The 13,931-nt window shown below is 48.3% G+C and overlaps 1 protein-coding gene across 1 annotated transcript in view; it reads right to left on the reverse strand.

Moving 5' to 3' along the window:
- The window catches only part of LOC115458657 (protein dispatched homolog 2-like), a 44,338-nt gene extending 40,025 nt beyond the window's left edge, over positions 1-4,313 (reverse strand). The window contains exon 1 of the mRNA XM_030188492.1: positions 4,265-4,313. The gene's annotated coding sequence lies outside the window, so the exon portion shown is untranslated. The remainder of the gene's footprint in view (positions 1-4,264) is intronic.
- Positions 4,314-13,931: the final 9,618 nt, after the last annotated feature.

The following is a 13,931-nucleotide window of genomic DNA, read 5'->3' on the forward strand; positions in this document are numbered from 1 at the left end:
CAAAGGGTCAATGATGAAAGGAAAGATACAAGTAAGATAAAAGAGGCTGAATAGATTTTTATAAATGTAATTATTTATTTGCTGCAATGTATGGACATTCTTTAACCATAGATCTCAAGATGATGCCCAACAAATGCAAATAAAATTCCATAAAATCACAACATTAATAAAATGTAAATATAGCCACAATAGCAATAAAACACAGTTCCCCAAAATGAAAAAAACATATGGGCATATCAATAAAAATAAAATCCCGGCATGAACAACACAACCCATACCATCCCAAACCCCCATCTCCTACACCAACCCTAAATGCCATCTGCCATATCCAAGCCTTTATAAGTTTCCAAAAATGAAGCTAACTGGACTAATGCTAGATCTTATCTGGTAACTTGTTCCATCATATTAGTCCCATAACATAAAATGCTCTCTTCCTAGTTATCTGTAGATGAAACAGCCTATTGTATGGAATCTGTAGAAAACATTTTGTTGTTCAGAAAAGATTGCAGCTTGGTTGGTGCAAGATCATTTGGATTCCTGGGCATGCAAAATCCTAAAAGCAAACATTAAAAATTTGAGGGGTCCTTTTACTAAGTTGCGCAAGTGTCTACGCTTGCCCAACGTGAGTCAAAATGGAGTTACTGCCTGACTACCGCGTGGCTCTTGAGGTAATTTCATTTTTGGCGCGCATCTGAAAAATATTTTTTATTTTCAGGCGCGCATAACGGACGCGTACCAAGTAGCATATGGCGCACGTAGGTCATTACTGCCCAGTTACCATGTGAGTCTATACCGCTAGGTCAATGGCTAGCGGTAAGGTCTCAGACCCAAAATGGATGTGCTGCAATTTTCATTTTGCCGCACGTTCATTTTCAGCAAAAATTTAAAAAAGGCTTTTTTTTACAGGCACGCTAAAAAATGGATCATCGCGCACCCAAAACCCACACCTACACTACTGCAAGCCATTTTTCAGCACGCCTTTGTAAAGGACCCGTTAAAACCTTACAATACACCAGAGGCAGCCAGTGTAATTGGTGAAAAATAACATAGAAGTGCATTTTCGATATGTCTAAGTCCAACTTTGGACGTTTTGCTAAAAAGTCCAAAATTCAAGTGGGGAATATAGCCATTTTCAAAACTGAAAAACATCTATCTTTTTTTTTAATGGCTATTTGCTAGATGTTTTTGTGTTCTGTGTGTTTATCTTTTTGGTCCATTTTTGAAAAAAAAAAAAAGATACACATTTCACCATTGCTCCCTTTTCTTGTCTGCTGAGCCCCTTAAAACCCACCCAAAATCCACTACCCCCAACTGTACACCACTACAGTAACCCTTATGGGTGAAGGGGGCACAAGTGTAACAGGTAAGGGGAGGTAAAGGCCTGGTTCCACTTGTCTGCAATGCACTGCACCTACCTCTATACTACTCCAGGGACCTGCATGCTGCTCTAATGAACCAAAGTATAATAACTGAGGCTGGCATAGAGGCTGGAAAGTAATGTTTTTAATCACATTGGGAAGTAGGTGGGAGGGGGTCAGTGACTACTGGGGGAATAAGGGGAGGTCATCCCTGGTTTCTTCCAGTGGTCATGTAGGGCACCTTTTTGTGCCTTATTATTTACAAAAACAGGTCTAGCTAAAAACATCTTAGTTTTAGTCCTGGACGGTTTTGCTTTGTTCCATTATGATTAGGAATACCCAGATCCCAACCTTAACACACCCCTAACATGCCCCCTTGTGATTTGAATGCACGTTTGGTAAATTTCATAGAAACAAAATGTCTAAAAATGGGTTTCAAAAATTTGTGAGAAAAATGTCCAAATGCAGATTTATGCCATTTTTTGGATGTTTTTCTCTTTTCAAATGAGCCCCATGGACTCTTATATCCAGACCCCCAGTAACCTTGCAGCTGTGTTTTGCCTGTGTTTATGAAAGAAGGTTTTTAAATAGACCCACAAAACGAGTACTGTCATAGTTGAGGTACCATAGAATCAAAGTCTGGACTAATAACTTCAACTTCCCCACATCCAAAAGAGAATGTAATTGACAAACTATACACACATGCTAAAAAAAAAAAAAAATCACCTGAGCTAATTCAGAAGATGTGTGCATTGAATGCCAAATTTCAATCAATCCACACTCTTAAATTACAAACAACTTTGATGCACTTGAATTTGATCATTCTGAATAGCAATCAATGTACTTCCACCTCCTCCCACCCACCAAAACACAACACTTCAGACTTCACAGTATTCAAGACCAATGATCTTTCTTTTAACCAAATGGCTATGCACATCACCCATGATTTTCAGGTTCTCTAAAATCAACTCTTCACTAATCTTCAACTGTGAATATTGTATGCCAGTACATAATATCTGAAGCCAAAAGTATCCAGCACCTTACAGAAATGGGACATAAAATATTAAATAATGAGGGGAGGGGACTGATTCCTGTGGTATCCCACACCACCTAGAGAACTCAGCAGAAGCATTGTTACCAGCATTCATCTGTTGCTTCCTTCCCCCTAGAAATGAACTGAACTACTGCTGAAACCCTAAAATCCAGCACAACAAAGATGTAGCATGGATGGAGGGCAAATGGCAGCAAGACGTAAAAAAGGAAGGTGGGATGGATGAAAAAAAGAAGAGAGGCAGAGATGGAGCATGCCAGGGATATGTGTATGAATGAAAATTAAACTGATTCCCTAGGAATAGATGGTTGTAGGGAATAATGATATTAATTTGGGACTGATGGATTCTCCATGGTGTATGGATGGCTTGTGTGCAGAAAAGTAATGGCAGAGAAGGCAGGAAGATGATGAGTGAAGGGACAGAGTAATGAAGGCTAGAAATATTTAGCTTTTGACTTATTTTTTGAAAGGTGGTGTAGCAAATAGAGCGAACACCATAATCATGGAAAAATAATTTTTCTATTCACAGCGAGACAGAGAAAAAGGGAAGGATGATGGGATAGCAACCTGGATATAAGAAGTGAAGATGGTTGCCTCCTGGGTGTGTATTGAGAACAAAGTTAAAGGGAAAAAAGGAATGGCAGCGGGAAGGGTGAACAGAAGGATGAGAGTTTTCTGTAGATGGATGGATAGATTGCTGAATACAGAACAGGTAAAGCTGATGCAGGCGGTATGGCCCGTAGGCAGAAATGGAATAGCAGATCCCACCTTGGTTTTTTCTCCCGCCGCAGTCCTTCTACTGTGGCTCTTGCTGCTTGCTGCCCATAGAATGCACTTGTTTCCATCTGACTTCCCGGTCTGCTGTAGATGTGAAAATAGGGATATAGGGATGCAACATAGACTGAGGTCTGCTGGAGATGCGGAGCACAGGCTCCGGCTCCCAAGGTGCTGTCCTCGCTTGTGGTGCTGAAACTCTAGAGTCCTGGGCTGTTACTGCGCCTGTGCATAATCAGAGACTGCTGGGTTGCTTGGGCGCGTTGAATCCCTATACCCTGAAAAAAGGGAGGGAGCAGATTTGCCTGTTCTCCATGGACAAGCAGGATGAGTCAGCCACACACTGGTGATGTCATCCGAAGAGCCGGAAACAGATTCTGCACTCCCAGAGCTCAAAGGAACCTTTCGAGCAGGTCCCTCTGAGCATGTGCAGTGTGCACTATAAATATACCTGCTTGAGCGTCTTGCCTCAGTTTACCTTATCCGCCCTGCAAACGGTCGGATTTTCTTGCTCTCTCTACAATATGGCAGACCCTGCACAAAAGATATCCAGCACCTTGAAACCAGCGTTTAAAAAATGCCCAGGCTGCAAGAAGAAAATGAGCACAACAGAAGCACACGAGGTATGCATCCCTTGTTTAGGCACAGCCCACCTCATGGCTGCCTGCCCTGTGTCTCCAGATGTCCCCAACCGCTCTCGCTTGCTCGCCAGCACAGACTGCATGCTCTAAAGGACTTCCTGATTGAACAAACCAAGCAGCTTCCACAGAAACAAAAGAAGAAAGGTAAAAGAGCTCTGGTTCTCTTCACAGACCAAGAGCACCCTTCCACCTCTATAGACGCCACCATGCTTCCTGCCCCCACTCCTAGTGGGACTGCCAAGCAGCCCTCCCCAACTCCCACTGGGATGGAGCCCAGCACATCCAGCAATACAGAAAAATCAAACAACAGCTTCCTCCTTGCTCCCTGCAGTTGCCCTGCAGCCTACAGCAAGATCGCTGCCCTCCCAGCACCTGAGCCTGCCTCAGATGTGGGAACCAGCTCCCACAACTGCTTCCTGACCAGCACCAGAGCTCCTTACCTCTGTCTGGGCTGCCATTCCTCCCTCAATGTCGGGCATAGCTCAAAACAGCCTCCTCCTCACACTGCAAAGCACAGACTGCACAGCTTCAGATTCTCAGCCTCAGGCTTCTCTCCCTGCACAGGCTGTGACTCAAGATGCCGCCCCCTTAAAGGGCCAGCACACCAAAACCAGAGACACCACCAATAACCACTCCATCAGGCACAGCACATCAGGGGCACAGGTAAGCAGTGTTCCCTCCACTACCCGAAGGCCACTCAGGTGGGCCCACTTAGGCACACGGAGCGCAGGAAACACCGGAGATCTTCTTCCTCCTCCTCATCCAATACCTCCTACTCACCCCACAGACAGAGGCCCCCCATCAGGTTCAGAGAAGTGCAGGATTCAGGAAGCCACGACACCCGACCCTGGCACCGACGCCAACCACGGGACTACCTTCCCAACCGACTCTCGAGCCCACGGCCACAGCATCTCAACAACAGCTGCTGGGTCTCTTCAGCAAGCTGCTCACACAGCTCTCCGTCTCTGCCACGACATCCCACCACCAATGGGGAGGGATGGAGGCAGCTGCTACAGGGACCCTATGGCCCTCCACAGCTGCACCACTACAACCATCCACCCCGGATGATTACCCCTCAGAGCAGGAGAGTGACGCCTTTACCCCAGACCTCTTGGCCACTGACGATGAGGACCTCCACTCCTCCAACCCCCGGGATTCGGCAGGTATCCCCACTGAACCACCACCTCAACAAATTCCGGAAGACCTCACCTACGCAATGTTTCTCAAAAAAGTATCCGCTTCTCTCGCTCCACCCGAGGATACGACCCAACAAAGCGATGACCTAGGCATCCTCAGGTATCTAAATACACCAAAACCCACGACAGCAATACCTGTTCACAAACTTCTTTTGGACTGCAGAGAAAACATATGGCAAACTCCTGTCATGGGATCAGCTGTCGCCAAAAGACTAGACCTCAAATACCAAGTTCTACCCTGCCCAGGTTTTGACAAACCTCAGCTTCCCCATCAGTCCATCATTGTGGAATCTGCTCTCAAAAAGGCAAGGAGTTCCAGGACCCACGCCATTAACCCTCCAGGAAAAGAACTAAAAACACTGGACACAATTGGGAAAAAGGTGTACCATGGCACCATGCTAAATGCCAAGATCGATGCCCACCTTTTCCAATTAGTCCTCTACAACAACTCCCTCCGGAAGAGAACCGAGGATCTCCTGTCCTCCTTACCTTTGGACTGCAAAACTCTCATCTCCCCAGCCCTCCGCGATATGGAAGAATGTGCAAAACACATGAACAGAGCTGCCTTTGATGCCTTCGAGACCTCAGCACGCACAGCCGGTGTGGCCATCGCTGCGAGACGAATGTCATGGCTCAGGGCCTCTGGACTCCACAAGGATACACCCGAATGCCTTGCTGATTCGCCCTGATCCGGGGAGCAGTGCCGTAGCGAGGGCTAATGGCACCCGGGGCGGGTCGCCGCTGCGCACCCCCCCCCGGGTGCAGCATGGCGTGACCCCCCCACCCCCTCTGCGGCGCACCCACCCCCCCGGACCACATTGTTACCTGCGGGATGGCAGATCCGCCCCGAGTGCACGTCACTCGGAGCTGCGTCGGCCCCGCTGGTTCCCTGCTCTCTCTGCCCCGGAACAGGAAGTAACCTGTTCCGGGGCAGAGAGAGCAGGGAACCAGCGGGGCCGGCACCCCCTGAGCGCGTGCACCCGGGGCGGACTGCCCCTCCCACCCTCCCCTTCCTACGCCACTGCCGGGGAGAACCTATTCGTGGACTAAGTAAAAGAAACAGTCAACACCCTAAAAGACCACTGCACCACCCTACAAACTCTCTCCACAGATGGCCTGCTACGCCCTTCAGCAACGCGAAGGCAACAAACCAGCCAATACCACTACTGCAGGCACCAGCACAGCACTAAACGCTATGATGGGCCCTCGACATGGCAACGACAAAAACCTTAGACGTATGGCCCCTCCTATCAACAGAGGCAACGTCCAAGAGAACGGAAACATCAAAAACAAAACCCCACCACAAACTCCAAGGCGGGACCCAGTTTTTGACTCTGCACCAGTAGCAATCCCACCAGTGCGGGGCCGCCTCTCTCTCTTCTTCAAAACCTGGGAAAAGATCACAACCGACAAATGGGTCCTCAGCATTATACAGCACGGATACAGGATTCGCCTCCATTCAATGCCTCCAAACCGACCCCCACCCAGAGATACAACTCCGGAGCACCTTACCCTCCTCATTCACAATGAACTCTAGACCCTCCTCCAATCGGGAGCTATAGAGCCTGTCCCTCTGACAGAACTCAACCATGGGTTCTACTCCCGCTACCTTCTCATTCCCAAGAAGTCTGGAGGATTCAGACCCATCCTAGACCTCCGACATCTCAACAAGTATGTCATAAAAGAGAAGTTCAGGATGCACTTGTTAGGCACCATCCTCCCACTGATCCAGAAAAACGATTGGTTAGCCGCACTAGACCTCCACGATGCATACCACATCCCAATCCACAAAGCACACAGGAAATTCCTATGCTTCAAAGTACTAGGCCACCACTTCCAATACTAAGCCCTACCATTCGAACTTTCCTCATCCAGTGGCGTAGCTAGGGTAGTTGACACCCGGGGCCGGTCATTTTTAACACTCCACTCCAAAATCCAGTACTAGGCATGCCGAGAATACAAAACACTCAGGACCTATAGAGCAATTCTACCATACCATAAGCAGTAATTTCTACGAATCACACAAGGAAAAGGAAAGCATCTTAAACACTACAGTGAGCACTAGAACATCAATTCACCTATTGTAAAACGAAACCAGACAGAATAGTACAGATCGTCGATCCTGCACAGTCAATGCCAACTGAAAGCCATGTCTTTTTCACAAACACAGATACACCCTAATCCACTATAGAATAAGTAGTAATATTTAAACTTTCTATTTAGACAAAAATTAAACTGAACCCCCAATATGCCAGACTCTGCATACAATGCAACACCACAGAAACAGAAAATGTCCCCTAGTACTGTGCAAAATATAAAGATAGCAGATGTAAATTTGAAAAAAACTAACAAATACCAATCACCACTTTACAAATTAACAAATAGAAATAAAACAAATATAGAAAATAAAATAATACCATTTTATTGGACTAATACATTTAGCTTTCAGAGGCCAAAACATCCTTCCTCAGGTCAATACAGTATAGTATTGTTACAGTATCCTATCCTGACCTGAGGAAGGGGGTTTTGTTCTCCGAAAGTTAGCCAAAATGTATTAAAATTAGTCCAATAAAAAGATTACCTTGTTTACATGTTCAATTACAAACATTTATTAACTCAGCTACAATACTACTTTATCCTAAAGCAAAAAAATAAAAATATATATTTTATTTACAGTTTGTTGTCTCTGGTTTCTGCTTTCCTCATCTTCTTTTCACTATCTTCCTTCCATCCAGCATCTGTCTTCGGTCTCTCTCTGCCATCCAGTGTCTGCCCTCTCTGCTGTCTCCTCCATCCAGAGTCTGCCCTTTCTCCCTGCTCCTTCCATCTATATCTCTGCCCCTTCCATCCACCATCTGCCCCTATCTGCCCTCTCTCTCTCCCCCTTCCATTCACTGTCTGCCCTTTCTATCCCTTCCATCCACTGTCTGCCCTTTCTCTCTGCCCCTTCAATCCACCATTTGCCCTCCCTCTCCCATCCATCCAGGGTCTGCTCTTCCTCTTACTCCCCCTTCCATCCAGGATCTGCCCCTCTCTCTGCCCCCAGTTCCAGCCCCACTATCCCACCAGTCCCCAGTTTCAGCCCCTGCCCTTCTCTCCCACCAGTCCCGAGCTTCAGCCCCCAGCCACTTCTCCCTGTCCCCTTTTCAGCCCCCAGTTTCAACCCCAGCCCTTTTCTCTCACCAGTCCCAAGCTTCAGCCCCAGCCACTTCTCCCTGTCTCCTTTTCAGCCCCCAGTCCCCACAGTTTCAGACCCTGCCCCTTTTCAGCCTCCAGTCCCAGTACTGGCCCCCTTATCCCACCTACCCTCCTTTTCAGCCCCCCAGTTCCAGCCCCCTTCATCCACATGCCTTGTATTAGGGCCCCCCCCTTTTCAGCCCCAGAACCATTCTCCCACCTGACCCACGCATGCCCCATTTTCCCACCAGCCCCAGGCATGGCCCCCATTTTCCTATATGGCCCCTTCTCAGACCCCAGTTCCAGCCCCCTTCTCCCATCTGAAAGCCCCCTCCCCTCCTCCCATTCGAGAACCCCCTCGCCTCCCCACCCCAGTCCCTTCTGCCATCTGAGAACCCCCTCGCCTCCCCACCCCAGTCCCCTTCTCCCATCCAAGAACCCCCTCCCCTCCCCAGTCCCCTTCTCCCATCCGAGAACCCCCTCCCCACTCCAGTCCATCCGAGAACCCCAGTCCCCTCCCCACCCATCCCCCTCTCCCATTCGAGAACCCCCTACCCTCCCCAGTCCCCTTCAACCATCCGAGAACCCCCCCTTCTCCCATCCAAGAACCCCCTCCCCACCTCAGTCTCCTCCCATCTGAGAACCCCCACCCCACCCCCTTCTCCCATCCAAGAACCCTCCCCACCCCTTCTCCCATCAAAGAACCCCCTCCCCACCTCAGTTTCCTTCTCCCATCTGAGAACCCCTCCCCCTCACCCCCCTTCCCCCATCTAAGAACCCCCACCCCACACCCTTCTCCCATCTGAGTCCCCCCGACCCACCTACCAGCTCCGTTCTCCTGCCACCACTCTGCCTTTAAAAAAAAATTTGTGAAGCGCCGGAGTGGCAGGCAGCACCTCGCGTCTGCCCTGCTAGTAAAAATCTCCTCGACGTCGTCGGGACTTCCTACACTGAGTCCCGCCCTCCTCTGAGGTAACTTCCTCAGTGTGGGAAGGCCCGATGACGTCGAGGAGATTTTTACTAGCAGGGCAGACGCGAGGTGCTGCCTGCCACTCCGGCGCTTCGCAAATTTTTTTAAAGGCAGGACAGGGTGGGAGCAGTGGGAGCGGAGCACCCCCCACCTGCTGACACCCGGGGCGGACCGCCCCCACCACCCTGCCCTTGCTACGCCACTGTCCTCATCACCAAGAGTTTTCACAAAATGTGTTGCAGTGGCGGCAGCATACCTGCGCAAAGAAGGGGTGTGTGTCATCCCCTACCTTGATGACTGGCTACTCGTCGGGCCATCACCCCTAGAGACCAACAAGGCAATCACATCCACAGTAGCCCTACTCCAGTTACTGGGCTTCCTGATTAACGAGACAAAGAGGGGCATTTTCAAAAGGTCATCCAAGTATGAATTAGGGCGCCCTTGCGAAGTCATCCAAAATCAGGTAGGTATAATCGAAAAATAGTATGGACGTCCACAGACATTCCATTATCGCAGTGTGGGACGCCCAAAGTATAGTAAAAAGGACGCCCATCTTCCATAACTACGAAAGGACGTCCCTAAAACATTCACTGTACTTGCCCAATTTGTCATATCAGTGATCTTCGCCGGTTCTACGAGAAAGACGTCCTTATTACTTTTATTATACTTTAGAGTTCTCTGATGTACTTGGTTGTTCCACATGTAGTTGCGGACATCCAGGTACAGAAAATATAAGGAACATTCATAAGTGCAAAGTACAGTAAGGATGTGTTTCTTGCAGAATTGCCAACGGACGTCCATCTTACTAGGCCTGCTGAAGGATGGCGGGCCTGTAAGAGGGACGTCCTTCAGTAGTTCTGTAAGAAATGTTATTACTATGAATTTTTTAAATATTTCCCTTACCTGGATGTCTGCAAGTACATGCACTGTACCTGCGGAACATGGAGCTATGGGAAATGATCCATATAAGGAAGGTTCCGCACGTGTGAAAAAGTACTCATCCAGATAAGACCCCGCACGCGTGACGACGGTCCATTCACATCATGGATGTCCATGCGTGATGGTTGTCCACATGCGGACCCATTATATGTGCCAGGACGTCCACGTGCTGACCCATATATGGAACTGTGCATGTAAGGATGTCCATCACATATGGGCGTCCATATAAGGTGATGCACGTTTCCCAACGGTTATTCACTGAGAAACATGTCTGTGCGCCGGGAGCCTAATTTCAGCCCGCAGAAAATCTTTGCTTGATTGAGCTGTGCCTAAGGCACATTACCCACAGACTTGAAAGCAATCAACGAAACAACTATCTTTCGAAAATCTCTGAAAACATTCCTCTTCAACAAGGCCTACAATGAACACGTATAACCTCACTAAGTCACCTCACCAACCCACTCAATCATGAAAGCTCACCTTATACAACTATCCTAAGCACTCCCTTCCTTCTTCCCTCTTCCCTTCTTCCCTTCCTTGATCGCTACATATTACTAACTGTATCAAATATCCTGATATGACAATGTCAACAAATTTATGTAAGCCACATTGAGCCTGCAAATAGGTAGGGGAATGTGGGATACTAATGCAATAAATAATAAATATTTATACACTACCACCACCTGCCTCCCAGGACTGTCTCTATAAGAGCTTGGAGTAATATAAGAGACAGGTTGCAAAGGTGGCTGCCAAATGATTTTATGTTGTGAAGGCAAGAAGGGCCACCCCCTGACTCCTGGTGTACAAATTTGTATCTTACAGATGTTTTGGCATCAGGAGGGACCTGGAGTCTCTGAGACGCCGGTTCCGGCGCATACGACAGGACCACCCTGATATAATTAGGAGCGTGCAACGGTGCTTCAGGGCTCAACGTAAGTATTATAAACAGGGCACCTGTAGTCCTTTGTAAATGTATTTATTTAATAATGCAAATTTCATGTTCAGTTTCCAAGTGGCTAATAGCAACTAGTAAGTCATAACACCTCTGTCCCAGATCAAAGCCTGAGGTTGCAGCTACCCTCCCATGAGTGTGGCAGTAACTTCCAACTAACCTCCTCTGAGATGAATGAGATGACATGCCTCACTTCTGTATCCCCCTTTCTGGGGTAGATACTGTTTCATGGTATTCTTGCCTGATGTCCTGCTCTTAGTGGATGTCATAGCATGATTTGAAAGTAATGTAAAGAAGTAGTACTTTCACCCCCCTCTTCCTCCCCCCCCCCCAAAAAAAAAAAAAAAAAATCGGTCATCCAACCATAGTCACAACTCAAAATGCTAACATGCTGCTGAGGAATGAGTGTGCCCTGCCAACACATGTGTACTCCTTTTTCAGATCAGCTTCCAGGGTTCCCTGTCATGTCATTTCATGCATCTCACACCCCATGTGTCTAGGCCAGGGCTCACCACTGACCCCACCTTTCCCCCTTCCTGCTTCATGCCAGGGCGCCAGCAGCAGGAGGAGGAGACTGAGGCAGCACCAGTGGTGGAAGAGGAGGAGGAGGAGGAGGCGGCAACAAAAGAAGGGCCAGACTTTTGGGATGAAGGCTCAACACCACCCGCCCTCTCCACACCATCCCCATCCCCAGCACTGCGCCTCCTGCAGCAACTGGTGAATAGCCAAAACCAGTTGCTGCAGGAGGTGTCAGCAATGAGGCTGGAGGTGTCGGCAATGCTGCAGGCTAACGAGCAGCACTTCAGGGCACAGAGGCTACTCCTGGTGCTGCTCATTAGCCTGCTGCACAAGGCCATGCAGGGAGAAGGACGTAGCCTCCCTTGAAAGTCTTTGGAGGGGGGGAATTTGTAAATAGTTATATATTTCATATCCTATATAATAATTCTCACCTCCAACATTCTGAGGCTGCCTGGAACCGTGGTCTGCTAGGTGCTGTAGATCAAACTGACGTCATGAATCACACTGATTGGCTGTGCCTCGGGTGAAGTCACAAAGCAAGCAAACCTATGAGATGCTGCAGGACGTTTAATAAACAGGAGTGGAAGTGAGCAAAGCAAGTCTATGGTAAGCAAGGAAGCCCATTGGTTAATCTCTGTTTCCACTCCCCTACGCAGCCGTCATTGGTATACAGTCAAAACCAAGCAAACCTAGGAGCTGCTGATTCACATTGTCGTTTTTAAATTGTTGTTCTATCTGAAACAAGTCTAAAGCTGTTTCAACTGGAAAGACAGTGCCTTAAAACGTGGAGGACAAAAGGAGGGGAGAGACAGACAGACCCTGCAACTGGGAGGAAGGGAGGGCGACCGACCCTAAAACTGGGTGGGAGGGAGAGGGGGGCCCTGCAACTGGGACAAAGGGAGGGAGGGAGGAAGGAAGGGAGGGAGGGAGGGGGACCTCCCTGCAACTGGGAGAGAGGGGGGACCCTGCAACTGGGAGACAGACTGGGGGGGGGGGGGGGACAACTACCCTGGAACTGGGAGGGAGGGGGGACCCTGGCACATACTCTCATTCTCACACACACACTCGCACCCAGTCTCACTCTCTCTGTCACACACACACACACTCACACATTCACTCTCTCTCACACAGTCATTCTCACACACACTCTCTCAAACATACACACTCCGAGGAAAACCTTGCTAGCGCCTGTTTCTTTAAAACAGAAACGGGCCTTTTTTACTAGTTTCTCATATAACAGGGTGTGTGTCTCTACTTTGTGCACTACATATTATCAAATGCTGGGGTTGATGTGAGAGGAGGCAGCAATCTGGGTTGCATGACAGGTGAACTGTGACAGAGAAACTTTGGTACATATGTGTCATACGTGTGGCCATACAGAAGGTCACCTGTTCCTTCCAAACTGCATGGCTGTATTGTAAGGAGGGGAGGCTGGGTGGGCATTTCTGAACAGAAATGCTCATACAGCCTCTGCCCCCCCTTACCAAAGAGCCCCACAGCACAGAGTTGTGTAAATAATAGGTATGTTGTCTAGCACTCGTGATCTGCCAAGTATAAAACTTGCAGATAACCATAGGTAGCGCATAGAAGATGTTTGCTCTCTGATCACCAGACATCCTTACCCATAACCAAACCACATTGGTGAGGGTGAGGAAGGAGCTACAAACAGTTTGGTCATCTTTTCACATTGAATGTATCAGCAATGGTATATAGTGCTAAGGAGAAAAGGGAAAACGGTAAAAGCATTAGATGGATGTTTTCTTCATCACAATTGCAATATAATACATCAGGTACAGGCTAGGGGAATTATATAGGCACCAGGCTGTAGCCACCTGCAGGTAATTTAGAATAGGAACTGTAACCAGAACCCCTCTCCCTCACCATGACTTAAGGGCTCAAGGCCATGGTAGGCACGCATCTGTGGCCACCTTGAAAATGGTTTGCAGGATAGAATTTAGAAATGTTGTTGTTCCATAACTATGGAGGATTGTAGGACTGTGTTGAATAATGTGGAAAAGACATTCAGTGCATATATGCTTCCCCCCCTCCCCACTCCCAGCAACGCTGAGAATGGGTGGGCACTTCATAAAAGGGGACTGGGGTTCACCACATAAAGAAGGATGGAACCTAGCGGGGAGACACGAGGTGGAAAGTGGGAGAAAAACTACCAGCTGTGGATACCCGTGAACCTAGGCAAGCACAGAAAAAGCTGTTTTAAAGAGGCGCCAATAAAGGGAATGCAAGCTTCCAAATGGGAAGAGCAGCTGGGGACGTTTATCATTTTCACCCATAATCAAAATGAGGTCGCCCAAAACACAGAGCAGCTGGGGACGCCCATAGTTCCCCACCCATAA

Source organism: Microcaecilia unicolor, unplaced genomic scaffold, assembly GCF_901765095.1.
Source record: "Microcaecilia unicolor unplaced genomic scaffold, aMicUni1.1, whole genome shotgun sequence".
Lineage (NCBI taxonomy): Eukaryota > Metazoa > Chordata > Amphibia > Gymnophiona > Siphonopidae > Microcaecilia > Microcaecilia unicolor.